Below are 13,025 nucleotides of genomic sequence, written 5' to 3'. Positions count from 1 at the left end.
GGGAAGATTCTATAGTTTTTTAAGATACTGACAGTAGCATTAAGAACCTTGAATGAATGCCCCTCCAGAATCCCTCTGTGCAGATCAGTACTCTGATATGTGAGCTCTCCCATAGATTCTTACATAACACGAGCTCATGGGTGTCCCTTGTGTTTGTGCTTTAAGATGTCAAATATCGAGAGTTGTTTGGGAACATGTAATAAAGCCCTCACTGAGTGGAGGCTTGAGTAAGCCTGAAAGCCTTCTCCCAACCTCACCCTGCCCAATAGGAGTAATGGACTTCATTAAAATCACATTAAAAAGCAAATGGGATCAGGAATGTAGGAGATATTTTCCAGTTAAAGTTACAGTTAGGTAGGATTAGGGTTGGGAGGGAAAAGATATGGAAAGTGCTATTAATATTCATTGAAATATCTCCTTTTATCTCCTCAGTCATGACTGAATTTTAGTTTTTCTCACTTTACATCTGAATAATTGCAAGTGCTTCTCAGTCAGCATCTCTGACTCATCTCAACCCTCTCAATCTGCCCTGCAAACTGTAGTCAGGTTAACTCCTAAAACACCCCTTTCATCATTTTTCCTTAGCTCTAATATTTCAATTATTCAGTGAACCCTTGTTGCATTCTAACTGTATGAAAGCCATTGTTCTCATCACCCAAAAAGAATAAATTCTGAACTCCACCTGACTTTCCAAGTTCATATTCTAATATTCTACAAAGAGGATCTCATTTCTAATTTTACTACTTTGTCTACACACCAACTTCATTTCCACTGATTGAATTTTCTCCATCTTACCTACTTTTTCCCCCAAATCTCTCCACTGGATGCCATCTTTGCTTTTCTCCAAAGAATTTTTTCTTTCATCCTTTAATACTCCAGCTTTTAGATCTATAGCTAAAGTTCTCTTTCTATTATCAAGCCTTCAATGTACCATTGCAGACCACCATGACATGGATTCTTGGAGTGCCATTTTTTATTATTCCTCTGGTACAGAATAATAGACTAATAATTTTCATCTATTTAGTCTTAGGATGTAGTTATTCATCTCAGTACTAAGACTGTAAAAACTGCATGATCCTTATAAGCAAGTATTGTGTCTATGATAAGCAGTAACATTGTTAACTATCATGACAATTACAAAGTTTAGTGCCATACTTTTATCCTAAATAAATTTAAGTTATATTTCTTTTTAAAATCTTGTCTCACTTTCTCCATGAGTCCACAAAACAAGCCCCTCCCCCCCAAAAAAAGGGAAAAAAAGAAGAGTGACAATAAAAGGAACACAATACATATCAACATGTCAGTCTTTTACTGACTACAACAATGGTGCATTTTGCTGTTAGCTCCTCTTTTACACGTGAGATTTGCCATTACACACTACCAACCTGATGTCAACTTTGTCCAGTTAACTGATATTAATTTAGCTTTAGATGCTTTTAGCACCAGCCTGTCATTCAAACAAATATAAGGCATCAGAGATCAAGTTTAGGAGACAAGATCTCTGATATTCATCAAGGAGCTAATATAAGACCATTATGGGAGGCAAAACAAATGGTACAACAGATAGTCTGCCACAGTAGCTCAATGCTATTGCTTACAGCTAGGACTTGATTATCAGATTCTACTTACTCATTAGTAATATATTTTCTGAAAATATAATAAATGAAAAAAGAGGTATCGAGTAACATGGTATGAAGATCTGAATCAAGGTTAAGCATTTTATTAGAGATGCAAATGGATAATGAACCACCCGTAAGACTAAAATGGAAAGAAAATGGGTTCTATAGTGGGGTTCATGGTTTCCTGAAGGAATAGATGAAGTAGAGGGTAGGCATACTATATTGATTGGGTATTGGTATTTAGGGTTCATCTCAGGCAAGAAGGCAAAAATAATGAAAAGAGTTTGGACTGGAAGACTGAGAATGATAATTAAGAATAGTGAATGGAGTGGCCTAGATGGACAATGAGGTCAGCATTTAGCACACCACCCAGCTAGGACTAGGACTAAGACTTAAGTTGAGAGTCTAGAAATGAAGAACGTTCATTCATTCCCTCATTCACTGTGCATTTATCTATTGAGCTGGAAACAGAATGGTGAACTTATCAATGAACCTAAACTGGACCACAGTTTAACAGAATTTTCAGCTTAGACGTAAAATAGGCATGAAGGACTTAGGCATTTGGATGAAAGCAGACAAAGTGAGTAGCTAATAGGAATGAGGCCCAGCAATGCAATAATCTTGTAAGAAACACTTGAAACCTGTGCTGAGACAGAACTCAGCATGAAGCCCACCTCACCAAAAGCATGGATGTCTTATATTGAGAATAACATATACCTAAAGCTCAAGATCTCAGATGGGCCAGGCAAGCATACCTAGGTGAATAGGGTATATGCCTGCGTGTTTGTTTGTGCAGGTGGGATTTTTTTTCTAACAGGTACAAACCATGATTCTCTAGCATAGGAATAATGATGATGAGGAGGAGGAGAAAGAGGAGGAGGATAATGGTGATTATGGTAAAGGCAGCTGATGTTGATGGAGTGCTTATTATATGCCAGGTATTGGTTTAAATTATTTACATTTACTAGATCATGCACTCTTCACAGTAACTTTACAATGAAAATAAATTTCTGATTAGCATCCTGATCCTTCTTCTGTTCTCCTTTACAGACAAAGAAACAGAGACACTGAGAATTAATTTTCCCAAAGTTAAACAGCTTGTAAGTTTTAGAACCCAGGAAGTCTGCAGGTCTAATAAAATTGCTGTGTTAAACTCTGGAGAGCAACAGCAGAGTTGTACTCCCTCATCTCAGAGGTATCTATATCCGAATACTATATATGGTTTACATTCCCATGGGTAGAAATGATATTCTTACCAGAGAAGTATCCCTTCTCAGAAACATGAAAATAGCATATTATGTTATTTAGACATATAATGAAGGTTTTTAGGGTAACAGATGAGATATTTGGCTTTTATAAATTTTAATTTCTAATTGTACTAATTAAACAATAAAAAGTATCATGATGAAGCACTAGAACAATAGACAGGCAAATATGGAAATTAAAACTCTAGCCTCAAGTTGATTCTGTCTTCACTTGTCTAAAGGATAGTGTAAGGATTAATAAAATTACTATAAAATAGTTATCTTATGAAGAATCATATATTTCATTATTATGATGATTTTCTGAACCATGATAATTCTGCTGGGACTTCTTATTAAAACAGTACATAAACGTGAATCCAAAACCCAGGAAAAAGAATCACCAAGTTAAAACATCAGAGGTGGGGCTGGGGCTATGGCTCAGCAGTAACGCACTTGCCTGGCATGTATGAGGCACTGGGTTTGATTCTCAGCATTGCATATAAATAAATAAAAATAAAGATCTATCAACAACTAAAAATAAAAAATATTTTTAAAAAATCAGAGGTATAATACCTGAAGAAGGTTGAACTGAAGTATCCAATTTTGTAGTATCCACTTGAGACAAAGTTGATTGTTCACATGGAGGGATGAACATGAGATTTTCATTTAAATCCAAGGAGAAACATGTTTAACTTTGACTCTTTCCATATTGGTCTCCTGGAGTCATGTCCAAAGCAGCATCTAGTAAACACTATTTGACAATATGAAATTCTATATAAATGTATTTTCCTAAGAGTATAAACATTCAACTTGGGTTCCTGTTTTCAGTTTGAGTGTATCTCAAGATAAAATGCCCCTGTTAGATATCTAGGAAATCACTTTAATGGGGTGCTGCATTATCTGTATTTTACTGAACACCAAGACTATAGTTTCTGTTATTTTCACAAGTAAGCATGTGTCAAGGTAAAGAGGGGAAGGAATGGGGCAAGTATTTACAAGCTGTAACCCTGTTGTACAGGTAAATATAAAAGGTACTTCTTTTTCTAGCTTCAGAATGCTGGAAAATCCTGACCTGAAATTGTTTTAAATCAGAAAAACAGGAACACCTGTACAGTGAATTTGGTTGGGGAGAGGGAGGATTTGGGGCTCCTTTTATCATTTGACCTTCAACGAATAATATAACTGCTTTTAGCCCTTAAGCCTGTAAAAGGTGACAGATACCTGTCATATTTTAGGACAGCTTATCACTTCAGCCCCTGGAGTGATAGAGTATTTATAGACACAAAGATAGAAACATAAAGCATATATGTATAGGCAGGAGTCCCCTGGAGGTGGCGATTAGGACCAGGCAGTAATTTTAGCTTGAAGTTCCTATGACTTAAATAGCCACTTGAGCTCTGCTCTTGCAGTTTACGATGTCAATAGAGCCCCTAAATGAAATTACAGCCTTCTGATACGCAGCAGGATATCCTTTCTTTGCCATGCAATGTACACGGCCAGGAGAAATTGCTCTGTATATGGGGTTTCACTAAAGCAGAATTTATCATAAGGCTGCTCTGCTAAAATATCATTATGCTGTTATTCACTGGATAACACATCTAATGACTCGGGGTGCACTTGATAGCCATGTTTCAGTGAACACAGACGCACGCCCTGATGTGAACTGGGCACTCCAGTGCTTCAAAGTGCTATCGATTTCAATTCTACCATAATTTACACCTGGCTTGTTTTGCCAATAGCTTGAACCCATGCTAACACTGGAACATACACATACAAGCATTAGAGAAATCAGAAATGAACTGTATAGCAAAAAATTCATGCAGCAAAACTTTCCAAGATTCTGCCTTTATAATAATCTCCCTTGACGCTAATTAAATATTCTGCACTACTTTCTCTGTTACACTTGGGCATTTCCTCTGTTAGCATCGCCCTATGGTCGGTGGTGATAGTAATAAAAGCCTCTTATATTTGTACAAACTCATCTGGGGCCAGTCATTTTGGCTCCCCCCACCACCCACCACAGTGACTGGAACATAATAAATAGTTGTGCATAATGATCTTCTCTGAAGTCCCTTCTTTCTCTCTGTTCCATAAATGTGGTGTACTCTAAGGATCCGCTCCCTTTTACCTTCTTTCAAAATATTTTCCTTGAGAAATGTTTACTCCCTAATTCTAACTACTAACATACTTCAGAAGCCAAACTTATATATATATATCTTTACTGTCATATCTTTAGTATACCTGACTAAATCTAACTACTATCGGTCATCAGTTGGATGCTCCCTTAGGTAATTAGATTTAGTCAGGAACACCAAAATTAAACACATTAAAAAGCAAATTTATTGTCTTCTTCCAACCTGCAAGAACCTAGTTCTCTCACAGCTTTTCTAGCTTACGTGTATCAAAGCAGAAGTCTGTGAGCAGTCCAAAATTCCTTCTTCTCTTGATGCCCAGTCCAAAGGTTATTAAATTGGGTCTATTCTGCCTCTTATCTCTTGAAGATGTCTCCTTCTCTCTTTCTATTCCCATAGTTATTGTCCTAGTTCAGGGCTTCATTGTTTCCTGTCTGCACAATTTAAGTGGCCTCCTAACTCATTTTCCTGCCTCTATTCTCCCATTTTTATAATCTATCCTCCACTCTGCTGCCAGGGTGATCTTCTGTAAAACAGTGTGATCATTAACCTTCTCTACTTAAAACCTTTCAATGGCTCCCCAAATGCTACAAGATGAAGTTAAAACATCTTTGCATGGCAATCAAGGCCCAACATGATTGTTCCCTGCCTACATATACAGCCTCATTTCTTCCCACTCCCCTACTAAACATCACGGATACTGTTCCTCAATTCTGCCATGCTATTTCCTATTTAAGTGTCTTTGCCCCTGCTGTCCCTGTTACTGAATTCTCTTTCTCCCTCTGACCATTGGGGAAAATCCTTCAAGGCCCAGCATGGATTTATTGTCTCTTCTGTAAAGTTTCCCCTGACTCTTCATTCCAAGGTATAATCATCTGAATGCTCACTCTTGTGTGCCTCTAAAGCTCCTTGAACAACCTTCAGTTATGTTATTTAGCCTATGGCATTCTCCCAACCAGTTTGTCTATCTGTCCTTGCTGTAGTGAGGAACTTAAGATCCTGTCTTATTTAATCTTTGTGTTGTCAGGACAAAACCAGCTTCTTCACTATAGTACATAAGGGTCCATGTGATCAGGCCACACTGCCTCCATTACCTCATCTCCTACTGTTCGTTCTCCTGCTTGCCTATTCTGATCCTGCTACACAGACTTGCAAGATGCATTGGTTTTTTGTGTGTTGTATAGCATTTATTTTTATTTTTATTTATGTAAGGTGTAAAATTTATTTAAAAATTTAAATTAAATTTAACAAATACTCTAAAAGATAAAAAGTGTACATATTAATGGGGTACCATGTGATGTTTTGATAAATGTATAAAGTGTATTATGTTTCAATCAGATTAAACATATCTGTTTCCTCAAACATTTATCATTTCCTTATGAGGAAAAGAGTCAAAAATCCCTTCTTCTAACTTTTTAAAACACATAGTACATTATCATCATTTATAATCACATTACTGTACAGTAGCATATCAGACCAATCTTTCCCCATCCTTCCTGCCCCTCTACTCTTTCTGGTCTCTGGCAACCATCATTCTATACTCAACTTCTATGAGATCAGACACAATCTTGTCCAAGGCCTTTGCTCTGCATGGGTCTACAGACAAAATGTTTTTGCCTAGACAAAACTTGCTTTTTAAATCTCATTAAAGAAGCCTTTTCTCAAAAGTCCTTTCAATGAAGCTCTCTCTTTCCACATATTTAAATTTGCAAACTTATGTCTCTTGCTCTGGCTCTCATTCTCTCTTTCCTCCTTTAATTTTTTTCCCCGAGTACTCATCACTATCTAACATGCCTGGTCTCTCCTAGAAAAAGTACTATAAGAACAGAGATTTTTCACTTGTTGTTTACTATAGAATCAATCCCCAGCCCAGGGAATAGTATCTGGTACATAATTTGAATTTCTCAATAAATATTTGTTACTAAGTAAATCAATGATTAGCTTCTAAGATAATAACTGACACAGAGTAAGGGTTCAAAAATGTTTCATAAATGAATGAGTAACTGAATGTTAAATCCATGTTCAAAGAATGTAATGAAGAAACAGTCTTTGTACTCTGATCCTAATAACAAACTGGAAAGTCAGTCAAATGGTACTATTATCCTTCTTAGACAAATGAAGTATGCTCCTTAATTTAGGAGTCTAAATAATGTCTACATGGGTAGTTTAAAGTTTGCACTTCCCCACCCCCAATTCACTATTGAAAGATACAGGCAATTCTTTGCATTCTGATCATGATGTAGCTGTAAATTTTATTATATTATATTGGTTCCTCTTGACTGGGAAGGCAATTAGCAGAAGGTGCAAGGTGCTAATACTTTTTATTACAATTTATGTCTTTCCATATTTGGTACTTTTCATAAGAGATCCTTTTCTTTCATTTTCAAAAGTGGATTAGGCACTCATACAATTTTGCCCCTCAGAGTGATTTGTACATGACTACCCAAGAGGACATCATACTACAAATCCTGCCAGAATGAACTGGAAGGTGAGTGTGGCTTTTATAGCTTGAGGATGAACAGGTTGTTTGGTGCCAAGTTTGTGCTAATGAAAATGTCCTTTATGTGTTAACACCCAGAAGAGAACAAATTCAGCAACAAACATTCCACTTTTTGGCATGTCTCAGAGAGTTAACTTTCCATTGTTGAAGGGTTAATTATCCATTATGTGAACCACGTCTTTGTCCCTGTGGCTGCTTACATCTAGGAATTCAGTTTACTAGAGAGTGAGTAGGAAAAATAAAAAGAGACAAAAACAAACACTTCATTTATCTATCTATCTATCTATCTATCTATCTATCTATCTATCTATCTATCTACCTATCTATCTATCTATCTATCTATTGGAAGCTCAGGAAAAGAGACAGAATCAGAAGTAGTTTGGAAATTGGCAAGTTGATTGACCACTGATATAGATGAGATTAAAGCCCAGTTTACACAATATTTTGGTTTCTTTTCATTATTGTTTATTAGGTCAGTTTGTAGTCTACGAAGTTATTTTCTGGATGCGATTTCTATCCACAGGGTATCATTTAGAGTGCTGGAATGGGGAGACTTTGCAAATGGAACTTTAGGGGTGGCTCAACTTAATGTCCCTCTCCTCTGAAGATGTCTTAGTTTGCTGCAGCTTAATGACTGAAGCAACACCAAGCAATTCCACCAGTTTCTCTACTCATCGATCAGAAACAATTGAACTTGGCTATTTTCAGCTATTATTTACCTCATCCAGGGCATTTAATTAGTACTCGTTAAGACAGCAAACGATTTGGCTGCCTGTCTTCTTGCCCCTGTTCTTTGTTGAGCTGTCTGTCTGCCCCTTCCCTCCCTTGTCTACTTCATGGGACATTCACAGCCAGGTTTCATGCATTTCTCCATTTGACATCAGCCCAAGCTCCTCAAATGTTGAGTTTGAGAAAAGGGAAGAACCACTAACTTACTGTAAGCAAACAGTTGAGCTGGAGAGGCCTCCATTGATATGATACATTTAGGTCAGAATGGTATTTTCAGACTGAACGAACTAAGCACAGTAGGTGTTGGGTCACCTTCATAAGTCTTGGAAAATGAATGAAATTACAGCAAATTTGACATTCTAGTGTCCCATCAGAAATTTCCCATTCTTTGTGGTGATTAGAGAAAGCACCTCAGCAAAAGGCTGGAGATGATGTTCAGCTAGCTGGAAGATCTAACATAGGGGGTTAAAGGCTCAGATACAAAAAAATTTATTGATTTATTTTATGAACATGTTTCTTTCATTATGAAAAGCAAGATATGTTAATTGTCAATGCACTGACATGTAGATATTCATTCCTTCATTCATCATCTATTCATTGATCCACCACTAAGATTGAGGCAATTTGTTGGAAGAGAAAGAAATAAACAAACATAAAATATAATACCTGCCCTCTAATCACTTTTAGTTTCATATATACAAAAAATTTCAATTCAAGGCAATGTATGATAAGAAACATACACTGATTTTAAAAATACTGTCAAGGTCAAATCACTCTTAGTTTGGATAATCATTGAAAGATTCAGAGAAAAAAGTGTGACTTCATAGAATATGATTTAACTAGATATTTTGAAGAGTATCTGATGCTCATATGTAAATGCAGTATCAAAGTATTTAATACACAACTAAGTAGCTGAGAAACTAGAATAAACTGGGTTATTTGCATATGTATTAATTCTTGCAAAAAGTAAATTCATTAAATATATTCTCAATTTTAAGATAATTATTAGAAATTTGATTGCCTTCTATTTAATTTTAAACTACTTTATACATATAGCAATTCCTATTTTGAAGTTGTGCATAATAGAATTTAGTTTTATAAACTGACATGTATATTTAATGAAGGACAATAACCAAAGTTATCAGTTAACAAAATCTTTCCTTTTGAAGATACTGTTCATAAATGTTTGTACAAACTTTCTGTGTTCTCAGTGGATAAAATATCCACTTTGCTTATAGTCAGTTAATAAAACATTTTAGTGAATGAAAAGGCAAGTAATTCCAGCTAGTATTTGGTCATATTTTTAATATTTGAATATAATCACATGACTTGCAAATATATACATCTATTATGCGTATTTGAACAAAAATACATACCAAACAAGGAGTCAACTCCTTTTAAAGTTTTTAAAATGTGCCTTCCTTGGGAATCACAAAAATACCAAAATACATCTCTGTATAAATAATAAAAACCAATTTCTTAATAAGATAATCACAATTCTGTTATTTAGTAATTTCATTTGTGTATAACTGTGACTGCCTAATTAAATGAATATAACATATAGGAAGTATTTACATCTAAAATTTGTGTGCAAAACATATATATTTTAAATTATGCATATTCATTAATTTAATAAAGATAGAATTTCCAGATGAGTACTGGAAAACTGAATTTTTATAAAGATACTATGAAGGCTTGTAACACAGGTATTGAAAAAAAATCAGGTAATACTAATACTAATACAGTCAATTAAGTTAAAAAAATACACTGTTTTGTCCTTCTATCAAATTCCAACTTCTCATATTTCTTAACTTAGCCACAGAGTTCTTCTCTGGCCATGAGAAAGTCCAGATCTTAGCAACTATAAGAAAAATCTTTGGCAGATTAGATTTTTTAAATGTCATCTCTTGGGACATACTCTTAGATATTTGTATTTTTCTAGAGTCAATTATAAAATTTTATGACAATTATAGTTTCAGAATAAAGTGTTTTCAAAGTGTTAAGAGATCCAGATTCCCTTCCACATAGTCCAAATCGACTGTGAGTTCTTACCTGACCATAGAAGACCTTTCTCCTGGGAGTTTGTGTAGTCTGTTAACCAACAGAGGCAGAGCCTCCTATATAGCTCTTGGTGGTAATGGTGTAAGAGCTAGGTACATTTTTTATACCATGTTTTAATTTTTTTTTTAACCATTTACCCCTTCAAATTCTTCCTTAAAGAAAACAAGAAAACTGATGGATAGGCCTATAAGCCCAGTAACTCAGAAGGCTGCGGCAGGAGGATCTCAAGTTTGAGGCCTCCCTCAGCAAGTTAGTGAGTCCCTAAGGAACTTAGAGAGACCCTGTCTCAAAATAAAAAATAAAAAGGGCTGAGGATATGGCTTGGTGAGTAAGCATCCATGGGTTCAATGTCTGGTACCAAAAAAAGATAGATAGATAGATAGATAGAGAGAGAGAGAGAGAGAGAGAGAGAGAGAGAGGAACTCATGGGAAATACCCAAGAAACATTATTATATATATGAACAGTATAGTAATAACTAACATAGGCTAACTGAAATGGGCAAACTTTACTATTATATAAAGTTAATATGCTTTAAGCATGTTGGCCCTAATAAAATTCTGAGATTGCTTCCTATCATAATGATGGATGAGGAATTTGATGAGTCTCAGAAACTATAGGAATTGTGATAGGAAGGTTTATCTTTTTCCAAGGGATCCCTGACAAATCTTGGTGCGGCTATAGCAGTGGTTAGTCTCTGTAGGGAACTTTAGATATATAAGTATGCATGAAGTATATGTTTAAGAATCTGAACTGTCTAGAGTAGCAAACAAGATTCCAAAGCTAAGTATCAATGTTATATGTTGGATCACTGTGCCAGCTTGGACAAGAGTACACACAACAGGACCATTCAATACACATCTGGTTAGATGTAAAATCAACTACTGCTAAAACATTTTTAACTCTAGGAGGAATCTACTGGCAACGTGTTAATAGCAAAGACAACTAAAACAATAAAATAGCATCTCTTTCCAAATATTTAAGAACATCGAGTAACTGCCCCTTAGGCTGGGTTGTGGTTCTGGGAAGTTTTAGCCCATGAGAACCATATTGGGGACATCAAAGATTCCTTCTCTATCCAAAGAGCAATTCACTTCAGATGCTGCCACACAGCCAAATGCTTTTATGGCTACCATGTTTTTTTGGTTTTCATTTTTTTTTCTCCCAACTCAGTATTTCAGAACATGCCAGATTCTTAAAATTAGAAAGAAGATGAGAAAGTACAGTGAGATCAAATACCTGTAGAAGAGCAACTAAGTAGGGATCAGACGGCAAAGGATGAAAATATATTCCACCTGAAATTTCACTTCCAAGAAGAGTGTGAGTTAATATGAAGGACATGAAAGGCTCTCATTGGCTCTGAAAGCTGGGATGGTGGCTGATATGATAGTCTCACTATCAGATAGGATGCAATCTCCCCACTCCCACACCATTCCTTCGACAACTTCCCAGAGTCTACTCAATCAGAATCTTTTATATTGAGGACAATACTATATTTGGGTTTAATACCAGGACAGTCATCTAGTTTTCCTATGTCAGGATGATGAATTTCCCTGGAACCAAATAAGGATTGTCATTGAATTCTTCTGCTCCATACCATGAATACAGAAGAATAAAGAAAAGGGTATGACAAATAAGAGTGGGTGAGAGGTTTCCTAACATTTAAAAGCAGCAGTTCTTAGCAAAGTGATCTTTAGAAGAACATTATTAGCAATATTCTTATGCTAAACATCCACTGTAGAATTTCTTTCCTGCTTATCTGGGTATGTAAGCACTGTGAGTATAACATAAATGCTCAGAACAAAGTTGCATGAAAAGTTGGTAGAGGGAAACTTCAAATGAACAATTAATTCCACTTTCATTTCTCCCACCTACCACCCTGGATACTACTTTCCTGCCCCCACTCAATCACCTATCTTCCTCCTCCATAAGCATGTTTGCTAGGTATGTCAAGGCCAAAAGCCATCTGTGGAGGCACAAAACTTATGCCTACAGGCTCCTCCTGAGCACAGACCCAAGGCTCTGCCATTGTCCATCGGGTGCTCTCAGCTGTGCACACTGAAAATCTTCATCACTCTGATTGTTTGGTAGCTTTTTTTTAAAAAAATGTATTTTTTGTTGTTGTTTTTTAAAACACCCTTTATTCCCTGCCTGCCTCAGAGACACCAAGAATAGAATCCTTGACACATCAAATTCTGGAACCTCACCACTCACCAGGACTGTGGTTCCTGATCCAAGGAGTGACGATTGAGAATCAGCACAGTCTCTTGAGAGCGTCCAGGCCTGGCTGTTAGCTCCCTGCTCTGATTAGTGTGTCGAGTTCACAGTGTTCCAGAGTGCTGAAGCACAGAAATTAGGGAGGGGAGGTGGAAGGAAAATCACTGGAGCCTCTTACGATCTAACTTCCACTAACTGGGAGGAAATGTCTTATAAATAAACAACAGCAAGAGAAACAAAAAAAACCCACCCCGTCCTGCCAGAGGAATGTACATTATTGTCTCCTGACGGAAAACTTTACACCACACCAGAATGCGGCCATGTCTCCTGAAACTACCTCCCTTAAAACAGAAAGAAAAAAGAGGATCAAGAAAGAAAGGAGAAGAAAGAAAAAGGAGGAAAAAAAAGCTTTTCTCATCCTCTTATCCTCTTGAATTCTGTTGGGAAGTTCATGTGAGTTCCCAGTAGACAAACTAAGCAGTTTCAGCAGTGTTACTGTTCCAGGGTTTCTGGCGGAGGCTGCTT

At 36.4% G+C, this 13,025-nt stretch overlaps 1 protein-coding gene across 24 annotated transcripts in view; it reads right to left on the bottom strand.

Moving 5' to 3' along the window:
* Positions 1 to 13,025, bottom strand: part of Zbtb20 (zinc finger and BTB domain containing 20) — a 793,227-nt gene that overhangs the window by 281,310 nt on the left and 498,892 nt on the right. Inside the window, exon 6 of one of the 24 annotated variants that reach the window (XM_078044182.1) lies at positions 3,437 to 3,614. The exons of 22 other annotated variants lie outside the window; for them this stretch is intronic. The gene's annotated coding sequence lies outside the window, so the exon portion shown is untranslated. Of the gene's footprint in view, positions 1 to 3,436; positions 3,615 to 12,497; positions 12,623 to 13,025 lie in introns of all 24 variants that reach the window. One more of the 24 variants, XM_078044191.1, reaches the window with a different exon arrangement.

The sequence above is a fragment of the Ictidomys tridecemlineatus genome, chromosome 3, assembly GCF_052094955.1.
Source record: "Ictidomys tridecemlineatus isolate mIctTri1 chromosome 3, mIctTri1.hap1, whole genome shotgun sequence".
NCBI lineage: Eukaryota > Metazoa > Chordata > Mammalia > Rodentia > Sciuridae > Ictidomys > Ictidomys tridecemlineatus.
The sequence above is the reverse complement of the archived record's forward strand: the minus strand, read 5'-3'. Positions and strand labels throughout refer to the sequence as shown.